Raw genomic sequence first — 24,992 nt, 5'->3', positions numbered from 1 at the left:
CTAAAATAAAATGTTAATCCGGGGCTTTCTATAAAGTAATAAAAATAAGGCCATTTATTAGTAAGTAGTCCAAGGCTATAAACTGTAGTTTGGTCAACTGCAAGTGCTCAGTTGTAATGACTGGTAGCTAAAGATTATGACTCTGTGATAAATATACAAAAAAACAGATTTAATTTTATCACATTCATGCAATCATATATTTCTGGTTATTTTCCTAAGGAGACTCTGAAAAGAGATTTTTTGTTTTACATGCTGAAAAAAGGTTGATTTTTTAGATCTTAGAGAGAAAAAGAAACAGATTAACTTGTACTAAATGATGGTTCATTCCATTTATTGTAAAGGAAGTAACAGTTTATATGTGGATCCCACCACTTTAGATGGAAAGCCAATACAAGAATATAATGAGTCATTACAAATTGTTTATGACAAGTTGGTGTTTTCATTACAAGACAACATTTAGTAGTTAGTTTAGTTTTCCATTATTGTGGAAAGGTAAAGCAACTTTTAAAATAAATTATTTTATTGTAGTATAACAATTTCCTGATTCTCTCATATTACTCTTAATTTTTCATATTCAATATTTTCCCCAAACAGTAGTAACTAAATATTGAAATAAAATTATACCATTTTGGGAGCATTCTCAGTATATAAATTAGCATGAATCAAAGATTCTTTTACATCAGAAGTATTATTATTAATGAATCAACAAATTTTACTTATATTGCGGTCGCTCGCAACAGAAGGCCGGCTGCTCCACAGAGCACAGACTCAGAAGGAGAGAGAGTGAGCGGCCACAGTCTGTCCTAGTCAGGACAGGTAAGCTGCAGCGGGAGACCCCAACCGCCCGAGCCAGAGAGAGAAAGTTTCGTGGTTTTGAAGGGAGAGGGGATACAGAAGCACAGGGTCAACAGAACTCCCCACCCCTGGTCTGGCCTTTATCCACCCCAGGGGAGGGGAAACAGAACTGCCAATTACAGCACTTACATATTAGAATAGAAGAAGATACAGGTGTGCTTTTCCCCAGCCCAATCAGCTCCCAAATCCCGGGAACATTCTAGTGGGGAGTGGGATGGGGGATGGACAAGGGGTCGCAGAAAAAAGGGGGACACAAGAATACAACTGATTAACATGAAAAAGGAGGGCCCGCACGATGGACAGATAACCAATAGGGGGCATGACCCGCTAGCCAACAAATAAGAAAATTTATAAATGCCTGTTATATACATATAAGAGCAGACTGTTCCATAGCTATTCTTGGAAGCATCTCCTTCCTTGTTAATTCAGGAATATAAGGTCATATAGAAAGCTTAGTCATTAAATTTTATTCAGTCTACAAACAGATTTTGTCCTTAAAATGTCCTTGTTGGTGATCCTAGACTTTAAAAGATGATGACTAAAATATAACACTTGCAAGTGCAAATAGTGTAAGTAACATGTATACAATCCATAGGTGCATAGAGCTCCTGACAGATGTGTCTGCATCGAGAGCCTTGAACCACTCTTTATATATTTTCCTAGATATTTAGTGTAAAAAGTATTTAATCCAATTCAAAGTATTAGGTATTTCTATGAAAACCAAGAAGTTGGAATAAGAAATAGAAATCAGTTGTTCGTAACCACATATAAATGGACTTTTTATTTCAGTGTGCAAACAAGCCAAAACAAAATACCCTCCTTTACTCTCAATTGTAACATACAAACTGCTTTTATTTATAAATCTTTTGCCAAAAGTAACAAACCTTCATTTCACTGCCATTTCCACCCACAATTAAACAAATATAAGTAAAGTGAAACAGTCAACTCTTTCACATACAAAACCCTATGTTTCATTTCAGGTTTTCTGAGAAATTTAGAGAAAAATATAAGGTCATATTCACAAAACAGCCAGAAGAGGATGAAAAGAAATTTTATACTCCTTTTTTATCAACTGCTTACAAGCAAGAGTATTCCAATTGAATTTTCTTTCTCTAGTGCTTGAACTCTAGCTCTCACTTCCCAGGAGGCCCAGCAGGTTAAAAACATATTGGGAAACCAAGGGAGAAAGTCTCCCTAATCTCCCATGTCTAGTCTGTTTTGTCTTGTATATATAATTGAATATTCATTATGTTTAGGAACAGAGACCTCTTCTTTCCAAAAAGAATCAGCCTGGACTCATTCTCACTTTCTTATTCTGTATTCCAGTGGCTATTTAGGTATTTTATCTGAAAGACAAAACATGCAAAAGGAGCAAAATAGGAGATTTACTGGTCAGCATAATTTATATAAGAAGTGGACAAGTAATGGACAGATTTAAGAGTTAATAAGACATAATTCAATTCTTTTTTATGACAAAAAGAAGAATTTAAGTATATGTGTTCAATAGGCCCTACAGAAGTCAGTACTCTACATAAACCCATTTTTTATCTGAAGGTAATAACTCCATAAATTACAGGTAAAAACTGGGTTGTTTTAAAGGAAAGAACATATTTATTTAGTGAAGTAATACAGGAACCCATGGTAATGAGAAATGTGAGACAATTCAAAATAAATTATCTAAGAATTTTGGATTCAGATTAGCCTCATATCTATAGCATATTACATAAAATAAGAAGGAAAATAATAATATAATTAATCTATCAGACATATGGCAAAACCTCTGATAGATTACTTATGGGAATTAACAAGTGGGGGGACATCAGAGCAAGAATTGCACCATAGATAGTAAACTGACTGAAAAGCAGCTGGCAACTGACAAACCTGAGAAGGGATTAATCAATTGAAAGAGTTAGTCAAGGATTAGCCATGGTAGAGATCTTGTTTCATATTTTCATTACATTTCATGCAGACACAAAAGTCAATGCTAGATGATAAACATTAGTAAAACAATATCAAGCAAACCACAGCACTGTACAGAAGCAGGTATTATGGGATTGCATAGCACTAAGGGAGGAACAAACACTAAAGAAGGAACAAAAGTAGGTTCTAATCTCAACAGCTGGAAGAGAAAAAACAGTGTGGAGCAGCTGGGTGATTGTTAACAACAATGTGTCCCATCCATCAAACAGCAAATGCAATTCTAAGTTTTATTTGATGAGGTCCCCAGAGTATCCAAAGCAATATGAAATAAAACAAAAATGCCTTGTTTTGTTTAATTTAGTAAAATGAACTGGGATGTGATAAGATTGCTCTGCATAAATATATGAAGTAGTTAGGCATAAACACGAAGGAAAAGGAAAAGGTATTTAAAATAACAACAATATTATCTAATAAAAATATTTCTAGATGGGTAATAAATACATTTGCGTTGGAAATTTGAATTTGTAATAATCAGAGCCAGAATACTCTGTAACAAGTTTCCAAAATGAGTAGCAAGGGCAATAAACCAAACTAGTTCTGAGATGAAGCATGCTTCAGAAATAAAAACGTTATATATAAACATCTGTTTCAACTAATACTTGCCAAAACACAGACAAGCATCCAATAAAACCTTGCCTGGTGTTCTTGCCAAATTGCCCAGTGAGTTGCAGGAGAACAGAGATTTTTTAGGATCTTCAAATGAGATGACTCATTTCTGACAACTATTTTGTAACTGGGCACTTCAGAAGCATTGAGAGCTAGAGATTTATCTGCTTTTCAAAATTCAAGAGCAATCTGGATTTTCAGGCAGTTTGATGTTGCAGAAAAAATAAAAAAGGCATTTTCTAGTAGTCAATTATGAAAATGAAGATCATAATTATTTGTTTTAAGCATCAGACCCTGAAAGTTACCCTCCTCTACCTCTCTTAACAGAAGCTGAGTTTCTGTTATCATGGAGATAAGATTCCTCCACTTGACTGCCACTCAAAGTGTAATAGAACAGGCTGCAGCAGTTTAGATTTGGCAACTAAAGGAAAGCCCTACACAGAGCAATAACATTCAGCCAAATTTTTTGTGTGTGACAGAAATGACATCAGTTCATAGGCCAACAAAAGTTTGCAGGTAGTAAAAATGTACAGACATTGAGCAAACCTTTAAACTCTTTTCAGCAAAGCCCATTGCAGAACTGACCATGGTCCCAGGGGACAACAGGAATAAAATATGTGTAGAATCAGGTCTGAATATTTTGACAGTCTAGAGCTCCTCTAAAGGAAAAGCAGCAGAATATTTTACATTGGAATTAGGTCTTCACTGACATAAGACACTGATCAGACTTAGTTGTGTTATTACTTGAGATGACCTGGTTTTCCAAAAAAACTGGACAATATGGTTTTGTCGATCATAAAGTCAACATTAATTCTGCAATGAAGATCATACCATTCAGCAATGGTCCTAAGATGTGTTAGTACAAAGTGTTTCAGGAGCAACTTTAAGAGAGACAAAGGATTGCTGAGAAATCCATCCAGCTTAACAATGTGCATCCAGAACAGCACCTTGTCCTCTGATCAAGTTTAAGATGCAGTGTCAGGAACTGAACCATGTTTCAAGTATGCTTCCAAACCCTACTTGTGATGTACATCATTGTGGAAAGAGTGCCCAGATTAATCTATTCAGCTTCAGGTATGAAGAAAGCTCCCTTCTTTTGAATGCAAGTGGCACTGTCTTGCCCAGATATATTTCCATCCCCGGAAGTGTTCAAGAACACCTTGGATAGGGCCCAGAGCAACCTGATTGAGTGAAAGGTGTCCCTTCCCATGGCAGAGGGCTTGGAACTGGATGATGCCTAAATGTTTAAGGTCCCACCCAGCCCTAACCACTCCACGATTCTATGATTTTTTTGGCTTCTCATATAGTTATTTTAGACGGCAACTTTCTAACCATTCATTTGGGTTTATTACCGTAGGTGCAGCACTGTGTTCTCATGACATTAAAGAACAAGCCCCAAAGTATGTTGTCTGAATTTAAAAGCTAATGAAATATTCAGATACAATCTCTTGAAACAAAGCATACCACGGTCTTTCTTTTCCTAACATAAAAAGCCAATGTTGAGCTTGTTCATATTGAAGGAATTTATGACCATGTTTTTTACTTACACTCATTGGGGTTACCAAAAATTAGGGCTAATTTTACCAGACAAATTCAGTGAAGGCAAAGTACTTGCACAATCTTCATTAAAGGATCGTTTGAAAATTATTATTATTATAATAAAACATTAAATATGAGACTAGCTAAAACAGGTTAGAAGCAAAAGGATCATGGTAATCAAAATTTACTGCTGAACATTTTGTCCCTTAAATCAAAGATGAACTAAAGGTGCAGTTTGATGATTTTTTGTGGTTAAAAAATTTCAGTACTTTATGTAGATTAGTTTTAGCTCTCGTATACAAGCAGGAGAGCTCATATGGTCAGCTGCTGCATTTCAGCTCTCTAGTAACTTTAAAGAAAAATCGTGGACATGTTTTGGGCTCTGCCTACAGTAAACACATTTTCAGAAAAAAACAGAGATGACAAAAAAATTAAGTAATAATCAACAACCTATTGCAAATGTCACATCAGAAGCAGATTGTCAGTGTCCTTTGCTATGAATTCTGATTTTTTAATTCAAACCAGAGAAAACAGTGATTAAAAAGGTCAGGATAAATAATAAAATTTCCAATAGCAAAATTAAATAACTATGCTATATACAAAGTGGCTAATAAAGTCTAAACCATGAAATCTAGACACGGTCAAAAGCAAACTTTGATTTCAACACCTAATTCTAAATAAGTTAGTACATAAAAATTGAACTCCAGAGAGCATGTAAAGTATCATAATTTACAAAAAGATGCAGATAGCAAGCAAGAAATATAATATAAAAATCAGGTAATACCTAATGTAAGATCAGCAGCCATAACTAACTACTCACCTATCAAAAGCTCAGCACATTTTAGAGGGAAAAAAAGTGTCTTCATTCAAGAGAACTTGATCAGCATTTTAGAATTTGGTGAGTTAACAGCAGCCAGATGCCCACCCAGCAGCCCTCTCACTCCCCTTCCTGAACTGGAAGATGGAAATAAGATGGAAAAGCCTGTGGTCAGCGACGAAGACAAGGAGACCACTTACCGTTACCTTCACTGGAAAAACAGGGTTAAATGAATTCCTTCATTCCCAGTTCCTCTACCCACTGCCCTTCATCCTGAGTGGCACAAAGGGGTGGGGAATGGGGTTTCCAGACAGTCTGTAAAAGTTCCTTCTCTGTCATTCGTTCCTTCTTCTCACACTTCCTCTGTGCCAGTGTGGGCAACCTCCATGGGCTGCAGTACTTAAGATGAACCTGCTCCTTTGTGTGTCATACACAGGTCATCATTTCTTAAAGAAATGTCCACCTGCTCTGCCATAATCTGCTCCATAAACTGCAGGGAATTACCTGCTTCCCTGTGGTTGGCTCCAGAGGCTGCAGGGAAACCTGCTCCAGCACTTGGATCACCTCATCCTCTCCATTCTGCTCTGACCCTTATAATTGTGCAGGGCATAATTACACTGAGAGAAACCGTATCTATATGTTGCTATGATAAAACACAAAATAAAGTCCAGGAATTATTCCTTTTTCAGGATCTGCTTTAGTAACTATAAAATGTGCAATAGCATATTAGAGAAAAGGGTGAGCTTAATAAGGACTTGAAATTTGAAATCTGAACAGGTTTAAAATTCCGATCAAACCTGTTAGGCCGATGAATCTGCCAGAAGGTCTAGAAGATGGTAATATACATTCAGAAAAAGAATCTTCATGTGCAAAATGTTAGTTTTATATAAAACAGCCAAATATGCATTTGTCTTGCTTCAGTTTATCTAATTAGTATGGAGAAATAAAATTTATGTTAGAAAGCATTATCAGTGCAATGGTAAATAAAAGTCAATAATCTCAAAATTGCAGAGATATTCAAATACTCTTCTCTTTCTGTGAATTAACAAGAAAATTTTTTTTAGGTGACTTACCATCTTTTCATAATGAACCTTCATCATTGTTGTCTGATGATGAGAATATGAAGTTAGGGATATGAATAATATTATGAATAATAAAATAAATTTAGGTTGTTTTTTACAGTGGACAGAAACACAGGCTAATTTTGTATACTTTCTGTAAGTGCAATTAACCATGTATCAAGCACTGTTAGACGCTATTTACATTCTTCATATTTAGAGGTAGATGAAAACCTCAGTAGAGTGAGGAATATCAGAGCATCATACACCTTAATCCATGTCACATGAGTTGGTGTGTGTATGATATCAGCCAGTGTTGAGACAGAGGTAAGAGAGAATGCTGTCCCTACTCTTATTTTTTCACTCCAGTAAATATTCATCCGAAAATATTCAAAGTAAAGCCTCTGTTCCACAGGCTTTGAGATAACCTCCAGCACAGTGACAGGTCAATGTCACGTATCATGAGGAAAGTATGCATGGAATTATTTGATAAGAGAAAAGCTTGCAAGGTTTAACCATTAATTACTAGGCCTTAACATCTTTGAGAAAAAAACACGCTGTGGCATAAAACTCAGAAAAACACCAAAAAGGACTGTTTATATTAAAGACAGGTGGAATGTAAAGTATGATTTGTCTTTTTTTGTCTTTTCTCCTTGTCTTCCATAACTTTGGAAAGAGGAAGAACTAGTTTAAACTGTTTGATTTAAGTCAGCTGTGTGGACTGAGAAAAGTCACCTCTTTTAAGCTTCTCCCATCTGCGTGAATGAATGGCCATGACAAGAAGGAAAGCTTCACTGCATACCTAGAGTGTCATCAGCATCATTTTACAGGTGTTGCAGTGACAGCTGAGTCTGTGGAAGGAACCTGAAGGAGAACACTGGTTTTGCCAGAAGGTACAATCCCGTGAAGCTGGCCTATAGCCACGCTCCTCATGCTACAAACCTGGTTGATAAATAAAGGTTTTAATGCTTAACAAAACACAATAGCTGCAGAAAAGCATTCCATCTGAAAAAAAAGGTTAATGTATGTATTCATGTGAACACATATGTATTCATGCACAAAATGTATATTCAGGACATTTATATGTTTCACTTGAGATGATTGCACTGCTCCAAATGTTTCTGTTCCACAAGAAAATGGGTCATGAATTTCTGGTTTAGTGCTTGAGGATATTCAAATGTTAATTTACTTCCAAATTTTGAGCTATAAGTACGAGGGATCCATTAATCTTATACATCTTATTATTTTTCCTGAAAGTTTAATTTCATGTGTTCAAAAAAGGGCACCAACCATGCATTAAATCTTTAGAGTTTTACTTTTAATTCAGATTTTTATAAATTTTCCTATATTTTCCAACTTTTTTTGATGATAAATTCTATAAATAATATTGTAATAACAGAACAAATTACTTTGAGAAAAAATTATGTACTTTGGCCTTCTGAATACTGCAGGATATTGCTACAGTACTTTTTTTTCTGGAGGGGGACAAATTAACTTCATTTGCACTGCATAGCGGTATGTGGATGCACCTCTGATATAATGAAACCAGAGGACAGAAATCAACATATTAAAAATCATACTTCCTGTTAAGAAACATACCTTGTCTGACTATCAGTTCATACAAGAGCAACAAAGCACAATTTTTCAGAAATGCCAAATTTTGTTAGAAAAAGTCTTGTATCCCATATTTATTCATTGAAAATTCCCCCCATGTGCTGATCCACATCTTATTTGTGAGAATGGAATGGAAAAGCAAGAGTTTAAAAGAAAAAAAGTACTTGCATGCAAGGCCACATGGCACTACCCCCCAAGAAGGGTACTATTCCCACTCTGCAATTAGTGTTGTCGAATCTGATCTGGGCACTGCATAGAGCATTATAAAATTTAAATTCCACATCTACATTACAGAGCAGAAGTGGCCTACAGGCTTAGTTTGAAATTAAATTTACAAACTGTCGACTTTGCTTAGCAAACAGTGTATCCTAAAAGCTGGCTCTGGATAATCTATACTGAATGACCCAATAAGAAGAAGGAAAAGGGGAATTGTGTGGCTTATATTTCAGAATACCCTCAGGAATACATACATATCTAGAGTACACAGGAACCCTAGAATTCCATCTGACTGTGCTGGCTCATGGGCCATATACCTTGTACCATTTGTTTGTAACAAGGTTGTGTGGCTGTTGAGAAAGAACCCTGGGGTGTTCCCAAAAAAGTGAGAGACAATCAGGACATTAAGATAGTTAGGCATTTGTATAGTATATATTTTAAGTTTTTCAAAATATTTAAAAACATGGTTTGATTCCCTACAGAAATTTTATTTCTTTATTTTATTTTATTTTATTTTGGTCCAAACTAGAACTAATTCTTCACAGAAATGATGAGATTTGCTTAGCTGTAATAATGGCCCCTAAAACATATCACACTTCAGAAGGAACCTGTTCGTCCTACTCACCTTTAACATTCATGCCTAAGTGTTTCCAGATGAGCTTACACTTTGGAGGAATTCAGCAGTCACAGACTGCCTCCAGCTCAGACAGGCTCTTCAATTACTGTGTTTCTGTGGCATTTCTGGTCTCAACAAGATTTTCTTAGTATCCCAGCCACTGTGAAGTAAACAGCATTCAGCTTCTGCACCCAGCTCCATGTTGTATCCAGCTACAGAGCTGTGCCCCTTTCTTTGGAGATGTCTTTTGATTTCTTTTCAGGTTTTTTTTTCTGTTGATGGGACTCCTTTTGTTGCCATTTTCACTGCTGTCTTCTCAGGCCTCAATTGTTTTATGAGCAGTGGTGTGGGTGCCAAACACAATGGTTGTTTGTATGGGCCATGCCTCTCTTGCAAATAGCAAAATTCTAGCAAATTCCAGACCTAGAATTTCAAACATTGGAAACAGATATGAGCATATCTTGAATGCAAAATAATGAGCTTTACTATAACAAGTCCTAAGCTTCTGCTTGGTCTGTAGCACATCTTTCATAAAACCATACAGCCCCGATATGAACAGTCCAGTTCTTATATATTATGCAATTCACCTGTTCCCTGAAAAAAATGCTCCAATTTACCTATCTTTGTAATTAAAACCTGTTTAATTTTGTCCCTATATTTTAGATTTAGTTTTCAATACTTGAATCAAGTCTTCCCTGAATGATGTTTATGTGACCTGTTAAGGTATTATCTTCAGTCACAAATTTTTCATGCAAATTTGTAATTGGTCCAGTGGTTTGATATTTGAATAAACTCACTAGTTCAAAATTCCTAACACCCAATATAAGGCATACAGGTCAGAAGGCAGGAGTGTTTGCACAGGCTGACTACACAAACAGGTTACATTGGGGTTTGGGTTGTTGGCAGTTTTGGGGCTTTTTAGGGATGCGGGCATAGAGGAGACTCCTTATAATTTACTGACAACCTTTTGAAACTACTGATTCCCCAAATGAAAAAAAAAATGTGAACCATCAATAATTTTTACAATTGCCATGTATTTTAGGTATTTTTGTGGCTGTGCTTTTGTTCATTTCGTCAAGGACCCCCTGCTATTCCTGCTGGGACCTGATACCAAACTGAATGTCTGGGGTTCCCATATCATTCTAGCAGTTTCTATTTACTAGAAATATCTTTCATTTCATGTTCAATGCTCTTTACAGCAGACACATTGGCTTTTACTCAGGGCTGACAAAACTTGTAAATTCACTTCAATGCACAATATAGACTGGTTTTTATTATTGAGTTATGTCCTGTATTGTTTAATTATTCGTTCAATATATGGTATCTTAAAGTTGAAGCAAGAATATATATTTTTTTTCCTTTTGATAGACAATAAGTGCCTGGATAAACTCACCTGGAAATTTCTGGAAAAGGGAGTCAAAAAACCCCCACAAGTAAACTGCTGATTTTCCAAAATTTTATTGAACTTATCCTTTTCCTCAGTGGTAGTACCACAGGTGCTTTGACTTCTCAGTAAATATTATGTAATCCAGAATTAATAAATCCTACAATGCTCTTATTTCACCTAGCTTTCCTTACTGTGTAACAAGAAAAGCAAAACACACAAAAGCATATTGAAAGAAGTTTTCTGAAAGAAAAAAGTTATAGAAGAATGTATATGCATTATAAAAATACATTTCATTTATACACTTCAGTTAAATAATTAATTCACTATTAAGCCTTTTTCAGCTACATTGCCAACTGTCAGGAAGCTACAATATCTATGGGGATACTGTAGTTAAGTCATAACAATAGTAAACAGCAATATCAACTAACTACTGTGAAATTATGATGTGTTTAAGCCTTTTCTAAAAAAAGTAAATGGAGGTTCCTAATGAAAAAAAAAAGAAAATAAAGGTAACATTTTTCAACAGTACTGAGAATTTTTCTCTTGGAGGCAGGACCATTTTATTAACAATACACAAATCTTGAGTTCTAAAACTTTCCAAATTTTTCCCTGCTTCCCACCACAACTGTTAATATCCACAGTGACAAAGAAGACTGTTAAATCTATTGTAACCCACAAACAAGCCTCTAAACTGGCACAAACTTGTTTAACTCATTTGAGATTAATTTCAACCTGTGACATAAAAAGACCTAGTCCAATACTTTTAAGACGTTTTAGGTTCCCTTTTTATGAAGAGTGACTATAAATATTTGCCTATCAATATAATTCTGGTTTATTCTTTCACATTTTTATGTCATTGGAAAAATAGTCATTGAATAATTCTGCTGGAAATATTTGCAGCTCATTTTTTTACTTATTTTACTGATCAAATAAGGCTGTCACTACTACTATTAATTTTTATTAGATCACTACTTATATAACTCATTGAAAAGACATAAAAAAAGCTGGGAATATATTATGTCATTCCAGCCTCTCTAATTCAAACTCTAAAGTTGTGAAAATAGACGACATTCTAATAAACCTATGCTAAGCTACAGTAGCTGTATCCTAAATTTCACAATACACTCATTTTTTTCCCATAGAAGGAAGAAATAAAAGCTAACAAAAATAATTGACACAGATCAAAATTAATTGTTAGTGTAGTTATGCTATACAGTGGAGTACAGCAGCCATCAAACCAGTTCAAATAACCACATAACCTAGGTTTTAGTACACTTTCTGTGTAGCAAAAAGAGCTTTGACTTTTTGGCTACCACAAAATAAGAAAATAAGAATAAATAAGGAAATATTATCTAAGTCCTCAGGTTTCAGAGGAAAAGAATGTTTTGGATGACAACTTTTCTAAAATATCTTGGAAGAGTAGAGAGGAAAAAGACAAAATTGTAATTGCTTTTCACAGAATGAAAGCCTTTAGCTTGCCACTATTTCTAATCCTCTAAAATTAGGGAGGGTTTATCATTGTCTTTAATGGGAGAAGAGATGAGACAAGGCTTAGCAAGTCTCAAAACTCAACCTATAATCTTGCTTGGTGGTCTAAATTACATTCTAACAGCTGGTACAGAGAGAAAAAATTCAGGCTGAACTAAATGTGATGATGCAAATAAAGAGGAATATTTTTGAGAATCAATACAGAAAACCCTCCCAAGAACCAGGGAAACCATCAATGTTGGGATATAAATAACTGGGAAAGATATAAAAGTTATGAAAAGAATATTCAAGAAAATATAAACTCTCAGAAAAAAGACCCAAAAAAAACATGTTAAAGTATAACATGTTTGTGAAAACAATACAGTATACAAATTAAAGCAAAAGTTGAGAGAATGGACACCTAAAGAGAGCCCTTTATGCTTTCGCTTCATAAGTCTGGAGTGAATAAGCTAACAAACACACTGAAGTAAAGTAGAAAGCGACATCCAATACCACAGTCAGAATTTATTTTTTCAGAGACATACAATTATATTTTGATCTCTTGCTGAGAACGTGTCAGAATTTTCTAAAGAAGTATAATCCCTCTCACCTAATGTGATAGTGTAGCTAGTTTATGCTCATTGTTTCAGCTCTTCGTATAGTCAATATCTAGAAGTGAGCATTGTGAGGAAGTGATTTATTCATCCCATCCATAAACTAACTCAGAGGGGTTTTTTTGACTAAGGGGGTTCTTGTCTCTGCCCCCCAGTCTGATGCCTCTGAGCAATAAAGATGGTCTGGACAACAATGCTATTATTCAAAATGTACTTTAACTAAATGAAGGGTAGATGAGAAGAGCCTAATTCCTTTTAAATTTCTACTTTCAGGAAATTAAGATCAGATCTCCTGACAAGATATTTTAGAAATCAAACTATTAGATAGCTAAAAAGAAGGAGTAGAAAATTCATGGTCAGAGTTGAAATTCAAAATCACATTTTAAATTACTCTGGGTGTGAAGCAGATACTAGCTCTGTTATTTTTTTTTTTAATCTGCAAAGATATTTTATATAAGAATTCCCAGTTTAATTTGTGTTAGATTTTGTCCAATTAAGGACGGAGCTGAGTTTAATCTCAAGTGAAGATTTCAAAAACAAAAAGTAACTGGTCATGCCAGATATAAAGTCTGAAAAAAAAAATACAAAAAGAAAGAACATTTTCTCTTCCTTATTGACTTACAGAAATTTTGCCAGTATCTCCATGCAAATCTATTTCATCAACAAATTATCACTTCTGCTCATTGTATTTACAGGTGGTTTATCTTCCAGGTATAAAAATAAAAGTATTATAATTTGTAACTCCTTATGGTTAATTTTACATGCCTCCATACTTCTATTTGGATGTTTTTTCAGTTATACTCAAGGAGTTTTCACTGACTTTTAAAGGATGTCTTAAGACAATAATAGACTACATGTATTTAACACATTATTCAATTTAAATATGTGAAATTTATAGCTATCCTCAACTCATCAAAAAATGAGTTTAAGCCATACAAAAATGGTACAAAATGTCTTCTGCCTTTCTATGCCATAGATTTTCCCATAGTAAAGAATGTTTTTTTCATTCAACTTAGTGTGAAGCTCTAGAGTTGTGGAAGGAATGAGTAGCATGAAGAACAGTGACCAAGGGATTTGCTACTCTAAATGCACTAAAAAATTACTAAAAAAAGACAATATGGGAAACTAGGTATGTATAAATATTACTATGTATTTCTACATAGTAAATATACGTAAAATATACAGATCCTGTATATTTTACCACAATCCTAAAATACCACCAAAAATAATTTGCTTCAAAATATATGACATCAAAAATATAAGATATGGTCATAAAACAAATCATAGAATCATTGAATGTGCTGATTTGGAAGGGACCCATTAGGATCATCCAACACAGCTCCTAGTCCTGCAGAGGACAGGCCAAGAATCACACGAGGGACCCCAGAGTGTTGTCTAAATACTTTGAAAATATTATTACTAGAGTGTTTCTTAGGCCATCTTACATAATTTACCTTCCTTTCAAGCCTGCATGGATAAAAAGCTGTACAATTCAGCTTTGTGAATTATACATATGGATTTATGTACATGCAGATATATGAACAACCACAAATATTGTAAAAATCTTTATTAGTTCCCAAACCTTTATATAAATGTTCTGCTAATGTATAAGCCCGTTTTATTCTGCCCATGTGGCTATGACTAAGCTTGACTCATGACAATGACAAATATTTCCATAAAAACTATCACAGTCTGAAATGGGAAGATTATAAAACCATGAAAAAAGTTTATCCAATCCAACAACTTGATAAAATAAATAACAATGTGACAGAATGTTCATTTGATTCATATAATTCACTGAGTCCTGATTTGGCAGCTCTTGTCAACCTAGCAGATATGGCATACAACCATTCCCAAGCTTCTTTATCAGTGAGATTTAAATAGTCAGAGTGGGATTTTTTCACTGTTGTGTGGACATCCATTGGTGTTTCTCAAATTGCATCATATTCTGGGGCAAAATAGGCTGAATGTTGAAATTCAAACAATGGAGCACACTGACAAGACTTTTTCAAATTTTTAGACCTAGCAGAGGGCTCATAAAACAAAACAAAACCAGTAAAGATAACCTGAATTAATATGTGGTTTGGAGGATGAAATAAGCAGCAGAATAACACTTCTGAACACAGAAAATTTTCTGTGCTTACAGCAGAGACTTTTCAAGGTCTCAGTCAAAGACAAACAGATATCCCAGAGCTCGGTCTCAATGTCTCACTCCAAGATCCTGGTGCCATATTCCTTCAGATGAGACTTGAGTCTAGAGTGCAGTGCAATTTCTTCTACCATTGTCTTTGTTTCCTTCTCTCTCAAGAGGAGAGAAGAAGATAATGCACATCTAGAGAAAATCAGGTCCCATACAGACTGCAGATCCATCCTACGCCACTAGTTAGCTATAGCTGTAAGGACCCTTCTTTGTCTTGTCAGTTTTCCAAGCAATGCAAGAACTCATTCACTTGGGAATGCAGTGACCTCTGAGCAGTTGTGTGCAGGAGGAAAGAAAGCAGATCACTGGTGAGTCATTCAGAACTTTTTATTTGTACTTATGAATGTGTCGAGATGCTTCTGAACAGTCTGCGTTGTCCTTCCATCTGGAAGAAAAGGTGGCTGTATTATCAAGCTCTCATTTTGGAAAAGGAGACACTGTGGCCATTGCCTTTATTTTATACTCAGATATTTTCAGTGAAAATATTCCTCACAAAGTAAAGGCTGTCTGACATTTCCTCCAGTAATCCTTTCTAAGCCGGTCCAAATATCAAGATCTGTTATCTGTTCAGGGAAAATTTTGTGGACATGGGAAGGGGGAGTTGAAACATTTCAGACTGAATGAAATTACAATTACTGAACAAAACTCTTCAACATCATATATTTCACTGCCACTTTCTAAAAACATCTAGCACAGAATTAGCTGAATCTAGGAAGTTGAAATTTGGCAGAGACAAGCCTCTTATAGGGGTGCTTTTCATCATGCTAGTAAAGAAGTTCTGATTTAGCCATAAAGAACTATCTAAATAGAAACTGGCTTATGCAAAATAGATGTAAATCTGGAATTCTTTATAATAACTACTTCTCTTGGATATCAAAGTGAAGATTTTACCCAATAAATGTCAAATACATCAGGAGCTTATACATGAGAAGTGTCAGACCGACTGTTGCATGAAACTATGTACAGAAAATGTCTTTGTTAAATCTCCCACATTCTATTTAATAATTTTTACTGCAGTCTTGTATATAAATAACAGAAAATAACACTGATTAATCTTTTAAGATCTTAACATATGCTGTGGTAAAATAGTAGTGCTTTCAAATAATATAGTAATTCTCATCTCTAATGACAGAAAAGATTTCCTGAAGTGTAAGTACTGACTCTGGTGTGGATGCTGCCAGCAGCTGGTATGTACTCAGATCCTTTCTTCTCACCATCTACAGCTGTGCATTTGTTGCCATTGGCCAGCGAGCAACACATATGTTCCTGAGTACTTTGAGAGGAAAAGGAAGCTGATTCCAACAACAAATGCAATTTATCATTTAATCACAGAATGATTGAGGTTGGAAGGGGCCTCTGGATGTCATCTTGTCCACCCCATCTGCTGAAACAGGATCATTTAGAGCAGAGTGCCCAGAGCATTGTCTAGACACTCCTGGAAATCTCCAAGATGAAAACTGCACAGCCTAGGCAATATATGTCTGTGCTCAGTTGCGCTCACAGAAGAAAAAAAGGCATTAAACACATTTGATATACATTTAGTTTGAAGAAGAGGGAGGTTTACTTCTTTATGTTGAAGTGTTTTATCTCTATAAGAGCTAAAGGATTGGTTGCTTTTGGAAAGGGATCAAGGACTATCTCTAGTTTCAGAGACTGACTCAACAGATGACACTTTAAAACACCAGTTTAATAATTGTTTCTGGAATTTCTTTGGAATTTATTTTAGTGGTAAAATGTGCTCAATTAGTTTTCATACACATATAATGAATATAAGGTTTCAGTTATAGTTTAGCCTAAATTTAATGCATCGTTATTTACTTCTGCTGATAATTATATAACACTAAATTGAATTAACATATGCAGCCTATCACTGGTATTAGATCCCAGAGAAAGCAACTCCAAGGAAGCTATAAAGAAACCCAAGTTTCCCACTGTGATCTATCTGTATTCTGCTCTTCTTACAGGTGTTCCCAGACAATGGCTCATACTTGCCAAAACACAGTTGTGCCATATAATGATAGTCAGCCTAAATCTGTACACAAATACCTACATTAGATGTGAATATCTTTTATCCTCCACGTTTAATGACAAAGAAATGAAAAAAAGACATGATCTCTTGTTGATTTTATTATGTCTTAAATAATGATAACACACTTTTTAGGTCTGCATCATATTGTGTACAGTGACATTTTCATAAAAGGACAACATGATATTAATTTTCTAATGGAATGTATATAACACAGAAACATTTCATTATTCACAACACCGCATCAAGTGAAATCCTATAATGAAATTCTTCTGCCTTTCAGTGGAATTATGTCCACACTCTTAGTGAATTATTGGAGGCTGGACTCTTAATAAGTTTAGTTTGTATCTAACCTGCTTATTTACCTGCCCATGTTCTGTGACACAAAACACAAGTCCAGAATAACGCCTAGCAGATAAACATTAGGTTAACTTTTACCATTGAAAGGTCTTGAGAACGTAATTTGTTATCTTGTTGGTACTGAAATTATACTTTCAAATATTGGTATCAATTATATATGCAGTTATAAACAGGTCTTAGAATGGAATAAAAAATTCTTGCTCTAGGCCATATTTGTAAGACCGTAAGTGTTAGTTTTTGGATAAGTAATTTGTAATAAGTAACTTAGCAGATTTCTACTGCCTATGAGACAGTCTCATCTTCAAGGCTAATTTAAACCTATAGACATATAAAGTAAACATGTATGAAACATAGACTGCAGTGTATTTAATTCAAGCTGACGACAAGTATTATTGTGGATAGTAACTGAATCGTGCTTTTTAGGATTTAAACCAAGGATCAGCATAGCACAGAGCCCCAGTGTGTTTGGTCTTTTTCTTGAGGAAATATAGCAGATTTCTTTCTAAAAGGGCTCTGAACTAAAATAACTGAAACCAGGAAGGCAGAAGAAAAAAAGCAGACACAACAAATTATATGATGACTGGCAACAGTGCTTTAATTCACATTCCTGATAGGGTGAAGGGTACCTAGAGCCAGTTGAAGATAGACTGAAAGAAAAGGAAAAAGGAAATGCGAGGAAATTAAAGCAATGAGAAAGCGTAAAAGAGCATATATGGAAAACAAATTCTGAATGACATTGAAGATTAGAGCAAACGACCAAATCAGAGTAAATAAAAGTCTAGTCAGAGTTATGCAGGGCTTTGAATGAATAAAAGTCCAGGCTTTGTTTGAGTCTGCACCTAATATTAATAAAATTCCTTAGTGATCTTCTCAGCTGTCATCAAGATCAGTGATAATACACTCTTTTGGTAAATTAAGGCCCGTACATTTTTCAAGGCTCATCTTTATTTAGCAGGTGTTCTCTAAACAATTATTAGATGTCTGTGCTTTCATTTAGTTTAAAGCTGTCATGAATTCCAATATAATAGGGTATTGAAAAATTAAATTAAGATGCCCATAGCTACATTGTACTACATGGCACATTTTTATTAACAGTAATGTCCTTTCACAGATAAACAATCAGAAATTTACCAGGTAAGCATTACATGAGAGGTTGTCTTAATTATCTTTTCTTTTTCCACTCCAGAATACATAATAGAATATTTTTTTTCTTTTGGATAATCAAATATATGATTAACATTGCAACAGATTAAGTTATCAGTAGTGAAAAATTTGTCACTGCATTTTCACATCCTTGAATTTTGCATATTGTGTTAGGAATAATCCTTTACTTGAATAAGCAGAATGTCTTTTTACTTTTGTTGTTGTTTTTATTATTATTACTATTATTACTATTTTTCTTCTTAACATACAAGAAACTAAATATTTTCGGGACAAACAGCAATGTTTGAAATGCTACAGGCTGAAACACGTATTTGTCAGAAGGAAAAAACGTGTTTCGTGGAATCCCTATAACTTCTGAGAGCTGGTGAACAGAGGCTGGCAGCTCTTTGTTTTTCCCAGGCAGAAGGTTTAGACCATGATTCAATTTGCACTTAGACAAGCAGCATCCTTTAGATCCCATGGTATCAGAATACTGGAGCGCAGAATGCCCTGTACTCTAGCGTTGGTATTTCCAAGGATTACCTTGTATTCATTGCAGCACAAACAAGTCTTCCTCTTAATGATCCTCTCAGCTGAGAAAGATCAGAAGCATGCATCCTCTTCCCCCTAATATATCTTGTTGCTCCTGTGGAATGTTTTAAAAGACTTTTTCCTTTAAATTGCCTCACTATTTATTAATATATACACTGGTAGTACTAAAAGTTTATCCCTTTTTATCAAACTGCATAATTGTTTCAAGCCTCCCCAAGCTCTTTCGATTCAATCACTGGTTTCAAATAGTCTAAAAATAATATTTTAAAATATTTTCCTCAGCTTCTTTAAAAAATAATCTTATGCTCTGCCAAAAGTTTAAGAATAGGACTATTAAAGAACATATACAGAGGCAGGAGAGAACTGTTGCTTTCTCAGATTGAAATTGGTTCTGAAAGTTTTCAGTCAAAGTATTTATATAAGCTGTATTATGCTGGGAATTTTTTCAAATTCCTGTAATTTTCAATATATCAAGTGCTAGGGAGTTTCTAAAATACTGCTTCAGCTGCACCTTCTGTGTAGCTGCCAGATAAAAATGCAAGCCTCTCTGGTTCTGTGTTCCCAAAGATGTTGACGAATGAGAGTTTTTCTGCAAGGAGACTGATGGGGTGCTGCTGGGAATGCAGGAAGGAGTCTGGGAGGGAAAAATGTTACCTGTCTATTTTTTCTTTTTATAGGCCATTGAAATAAATTGGAACACTAATAGGTGTGTACAATAAACAGCCACCAAACAGGTAAGTATGTTGAAGAAAAATATTATTTTTTTAAATTTTATTTTTTTGGCATGTTTTCTGAGGAGAGACTGGAGCCTTGCAGAATATATTTTATTTTGATTAATAAGAAACTGAATTAAGCATTGGGTCTATCTCCTTAAATTGTTCTGTTTCTAATACTTTTTTATTTTTGTATACTGAAAATTTATGTTACTAGTTTTATCCCTCAAAAACGTATTCCAGACGTAAATGTATCATTCAGAGATTTACCTTAGTCAATTTTAGTATTCTATCTACAGAAAAAACTTTAATCTTTCAGTTCCTTATTTTTAAATACTAATCAAAAATGTGTACAATTTTCAATGTATTCAACCTTTGTTCTCACTATTGTTCCTGTTAGTCCTAACTAGAGACAGTATTTTATGTGGCACTAACAAAAAATTACAAGGAAAATGAAAACTAGTATTCAAGTCATTATTATGTAAATATTTTAAAAACTCAATTTAACAACCACAGAGAAGAGCCCACTGGAAATTAGGTCTCTTTCCTGCGAAATTTTATGACTTCAGTAAGGTTTCTTTCTGTTAAAAATCAAAAATTAAAAGGAAAAATAAATAGGTGAATTAATTGCAAGTATTTTATTTCTCTAGCTGCAAAAGTTTCTTTATGTTATTTTAAAATTTTATATATAACTAGACAGTACTTAAAAGTTTTATTGTGACAGGAGAATTTTTCATTGAAATAAGTCTGAAAAATATAACCTACCTGGGACATTTTGAAAGAGGACCTGCCACTTGCCAAGGCCAAGACCATCAGCAATAGCCATAGTGCTCTGAGGTAACAGATTTAAGAAAGGGAAGAAGTTGCTGCATTTCAATTTCCACAGCATTTGCAGGTGAAGAAAGGAGTGGGAATATGAGAGCAACAACTTTGCTGACACCAAGGTCAGTTAAGGAGGGAGAGAAGTTCCTCCAGGCACCCCAGCTGAGATTCCCCTGCAACCCCTGGTGCAGTCCATGGTGAGGCAGCTGTGCCCTGCAGCCCATGGAAGTTCATACCGGAGGAGAGATCCACCAACAGCCCATGGAGAACCCCACTCTAGAGTGGGTGGATGTCCAAATGAGGCTGTGACCCTGTGGAAAGCCTGCACTGGAGCAGGTTCCTGACAGGAATTGTGTCCCAATGGAAAGAGGAGCTCACACTAGAGCAGGTTTACTGGCAGGACTTGTGACCCCGTGGGGGACTCGCACAGGGGCAGCCTGTTCCTGAAGGAGTGCACCGTGTGGAAGGTACCCCACAACGGAACAGTTTATGAAGAACTGCAGTCTGTGGGAAGGACTCCCCTTGGAGAAGTTCACAGATCACTGTTTCCCATGGTGGGGACCCCACAGTGGAGCAGGGGCAGAATGTGAAGAGTTCTCTCCCAGAAGAGAAAGGAGAAGCAGAGACAACTTGTGGATGACCTGACTGCATCCTCCATTCCCCATACTCCTGTGCCACTGTCAGGGAGAAGGTAGTGGAGCTAACCCCAGAAGAAGGAGAGTGGAGTTGAGAGAGGGAGAATGGTGCTTTTAAGATTTGGTTTTGTTTTTCATTATTCTTCTCTGATTTGATTGGTAACAAATTAAAATAATTTCCCCAAGTAGAGTCTGTTTTGCCCATGATGGCAACTGGTGCGCGAACTCTCCTTGCCCTTAACTCAACCCATGAGCCTTTTGTTACATTTTCTCTTCCCTGTCCAGTTAAGGAAGGCAGTGATAGCAGCTTCAGTGGACCTTTAGCCCCTGGGCTTCTAGCCAGGGTCAACATAACACAATGTGCTATCAAAAACATATGAGTAAACTTATCAAATATTACAACTCTGGTGATAAGAACCAGAATTCCCAATAAAAGATCCAAGATGAATGTTCTGAGCATCACTAAAATCAAAGTCCTTTCCTTATCATTAAAATCAAAGTCCTTTCTTTGCTGTTTAAGGTCAGAAACATGACATCAATATCTTCCTGATATTAAAACAAAAGGACAAACCTTACTTTTTACCAAGCACCTTTACTTCTGAGACATTGGCACCAATCCAGTATTCATTGGTCTAATTTTCCTTACTGCAGATCCATTCATTTTGTTCAATGTTCACTTCATCTAGTCTGACAATCAAACTTCTCTCCAAGGGACAGCAGAGAACTAACTTTCTAACTCAGTAAGGGTGCACATTCTGAGCTGTAAGGAAAACAATAAGTGCTAGTTAGAGGATGTGTCATAAAAACTTCCAAAAAACCAGATAGGCAATATTCCCACGGCCTGCTATCTGAGGAAGACTAAGAGCAGTGTTTTGTCAAAAAAGCATCAAGTGTAATAAAATATCACAGAATCAGAAAACTAGCTGAATTGAAAGGGACCCATAATGATCACCAAGTCCAACTCCTGGCCCTGCACAGCACCATTCCCAAGAGTCACACCATGTGCCTGCGAGCATTGTCCAAATACCCCTTTAAATTCTGGCAGACTTGATGCTGTGATCACTTCCCTGGGGATCCTGTTCCAGCACCCAACCACCCTCTGGCTGAAGAACCTTTCTGTAATATCCAAACTAAACCTCACCTGACACAAATTAAGATTTTTCCCTCATGTCCTGTCCCTGGTCACCACAAAGAAGAGATAAGTGTCTGTCCTCCTCTTCCCCTTACAAGGAAGTTGGAGACTGCAATGTCTCCCCTTAGCATGCTCCAGGTTGAACAGACCAAATGACCTCAGCTGCTCTTCATTCAGCCTCCTGTCAAGGCCCTTCATCTTCTTTATTGCCCTTTTTTGGAAAGTCTCTAATTGCTTAATGTCTTTCTTGTATTGTAGCGCCCAGAGCTGCCCACAGGACTTGAGCTGAGGCGACCACAGTGGGGAGCAGAGTGGGACAATCCCCTCCCTTGCCTGGCTGGTGATGCTGTGCCTGATGCTCCCAGGATAGAGTTGGCCCCCCTGGCTGCCAAGGCACTGCTGATTCACATTCAACTTGCCATCAACCAGGACCCCCAGGTCTCTTTCCCCTGCACTGCTTTCCAGCATCTCATTCCCCAGTCTGTCTGTATATCCTGGGCTGCCCCTTCCCAGTGCAGAATCTGGCACTTTTCCCTTGTTTGACTTCCTATGGCTGGCGATTGCTCAGCCCTCTGATTTATTGAGGTCTCTCTGCTGGGCCTCCCTGCCTTCCAGGGAGTCAACAGCTCCTCCCAGTTTTGTATCTGTAAACTTGCCCAGTGTCCCTTCCAGTCCTGCATCCAGGTCATTCATGAAGAAGTTAAAGAGCACAGGGCCTCCCTCAGATGGAGCCCTGTGGAACCCCACTCATGACAGGCCCCCAGTGTGATGTCACCCCATTCCCTGTAACCCTTTGTGCCTGACCTGTGAGCCATCACAGGATGTGTTTATCCAGCTGTGAGCTGGATATTTTATCCAGAAGGACTCTGTGGGAAATAGCATTGAAAGCTTTACTGAAATCCAAAAAGATCACCTGGCTTCCCTTGATCAACCAGGTGGGTTACCTTCTCATAAAAGGAAATTAAGTTTGACAAGCAGGATTGCCCTCTAATGAAGCTGCGCTAGTTGTGGCCACTGACTGCATTCTCTTTCAGGTGAATTTCCATACCTCCCAGAATAATCTTCTCCATAATTTCACCAGGCACTGAAGGGAAATTTACAAGCATATAGTGTCCAGTGTCCTCCTTCTTGCTGTTCTTGAAAATCAGCACAACATTTGTCAGTTTCTAATCAGCTAGGACCTTTCTGGATTTCTAAGACTCAAAAATCATCAAGAGGGGTTTCATCATGATATCAACCAGCTCTTTGGGGATTCTTGGATGAATCCCATCAGGCCCTATAGATTTGTAGCCATTCAGATGGAACAGCAGATCCTGCACAATTTTGGGGTTGACTGTGGGTTGATCATATGTTACAAGATGCACACAAAAAGATGTAGTCAGTGTTCCTGTCATCCATTCTTCAAACACAACTAGAATTTCATCTGTATGTCTGTGATGATAGATTTAATTATTTTCTAGAATAAATATCACATTTTGAAACTCCTGTCCTGGGTTTATTTTCCCTTTCAGTATTTTAACACATGTCACATACCTCTCAATACTTCAAAGGAGATTATTATGTAGCAATGATTTTCACTTTTCCCTTCTCTACAGAGAAAATCAGCTGAGTCTAACCATGAAGAGACAGGCAAATGTAAATATAATCTGTGGCCTCTTAAGAAGTTTTTTATTTCTCATCTGTTAGTATTGCTTAAATAGGCATCCATCAGAAACAGGCTGTGTTAGTGGTAGTGCTCTTAGTAGCTCCAGCATAAAAACCAAGATCAGCAGCTCTGGGAAGACTCTTTTCACCATCTGCCATCAGCTTCAGTCCAAAGAAAACCATCACTCTCAATCTGTGATCCCTCTGTGGACATCAGTGTGTATGTCAGCCTTCTCTATCTCTTTCCATTCCTGGTTTGTGACACAAAGGTGAGGAGGGGATGCATAGCACTACACAAACCCTACCATCCAGTGCTGGACAATTACAGAAAGCAGCAGCTGCTGGTGCCCACAGAATCACAGTGGGAATGGGTATCTTATCACAGGGGAACTCCTCCTCTGAAGCAGCTTGAGCTGGAACAGGAAAGGGGTCATTTAATCTCTTACAGAATCAAGGAAATGTTCTCACACAATTAGAAACTCTCTCAATTACCCAATACCAGCTAGCAGCTGAGAAGCAGTAAGATTCCTCTTAGCACTAAGTGACTGTTTCAAAGCTAAGTAAAGCACATTGTCTCAAAGTACCTACAGTGATGGTTTGAACTAATGCTTAATTTTGCCATGAAATGGACTGTGAGTGCTCAAAGAGCCAGGAAACAGCTGAGAAGCAGTTCAAAAAGCTGTTCAGGCCATTTATCCCCTGTACCTCTCAGCAGTCGGTTACTGTCTGCTGATTCAGAAGTGGTGTGTGAGTGCTACACATATAAATGAATTTAATATGGGTAAACATGTCAAGTCTATGACAAGTTTGGGATTAAGCTAATTATATGAGCGCTGGAGATCAAGCCAAATTTTCACTGGAAAAATCCAGTTCACTCAACCTTTAATAATCAGTCTTAAATAATTTACATCCAGGAAACTTTCGCAAAAAAAAAAACCCAGGTGAATGAGATCTGTAGCAGAACACAGCCTAGTAAGGCCTAGAATGTCATATTTC

The sequence above is a fragment of the Camarhynchus parvulus genome, chromosome 2 (genome assembly GCF_901933205.1).
Source record: "Camarhynchus parvulus chromosome 2, STF_HiC, whole genome shotgun sequence".
Taxonomy (NCBI): Eukaryota; Metazoa; Chordata; class Aves; order Passeriformes; family Thraupidae; genus Camarhynchus; species Camarhynchus parvulus.
The sequence above is the reverse complement of the archived record's forward strand: the minus strand, read 5'-3'. Positions refer to the sequence as shown.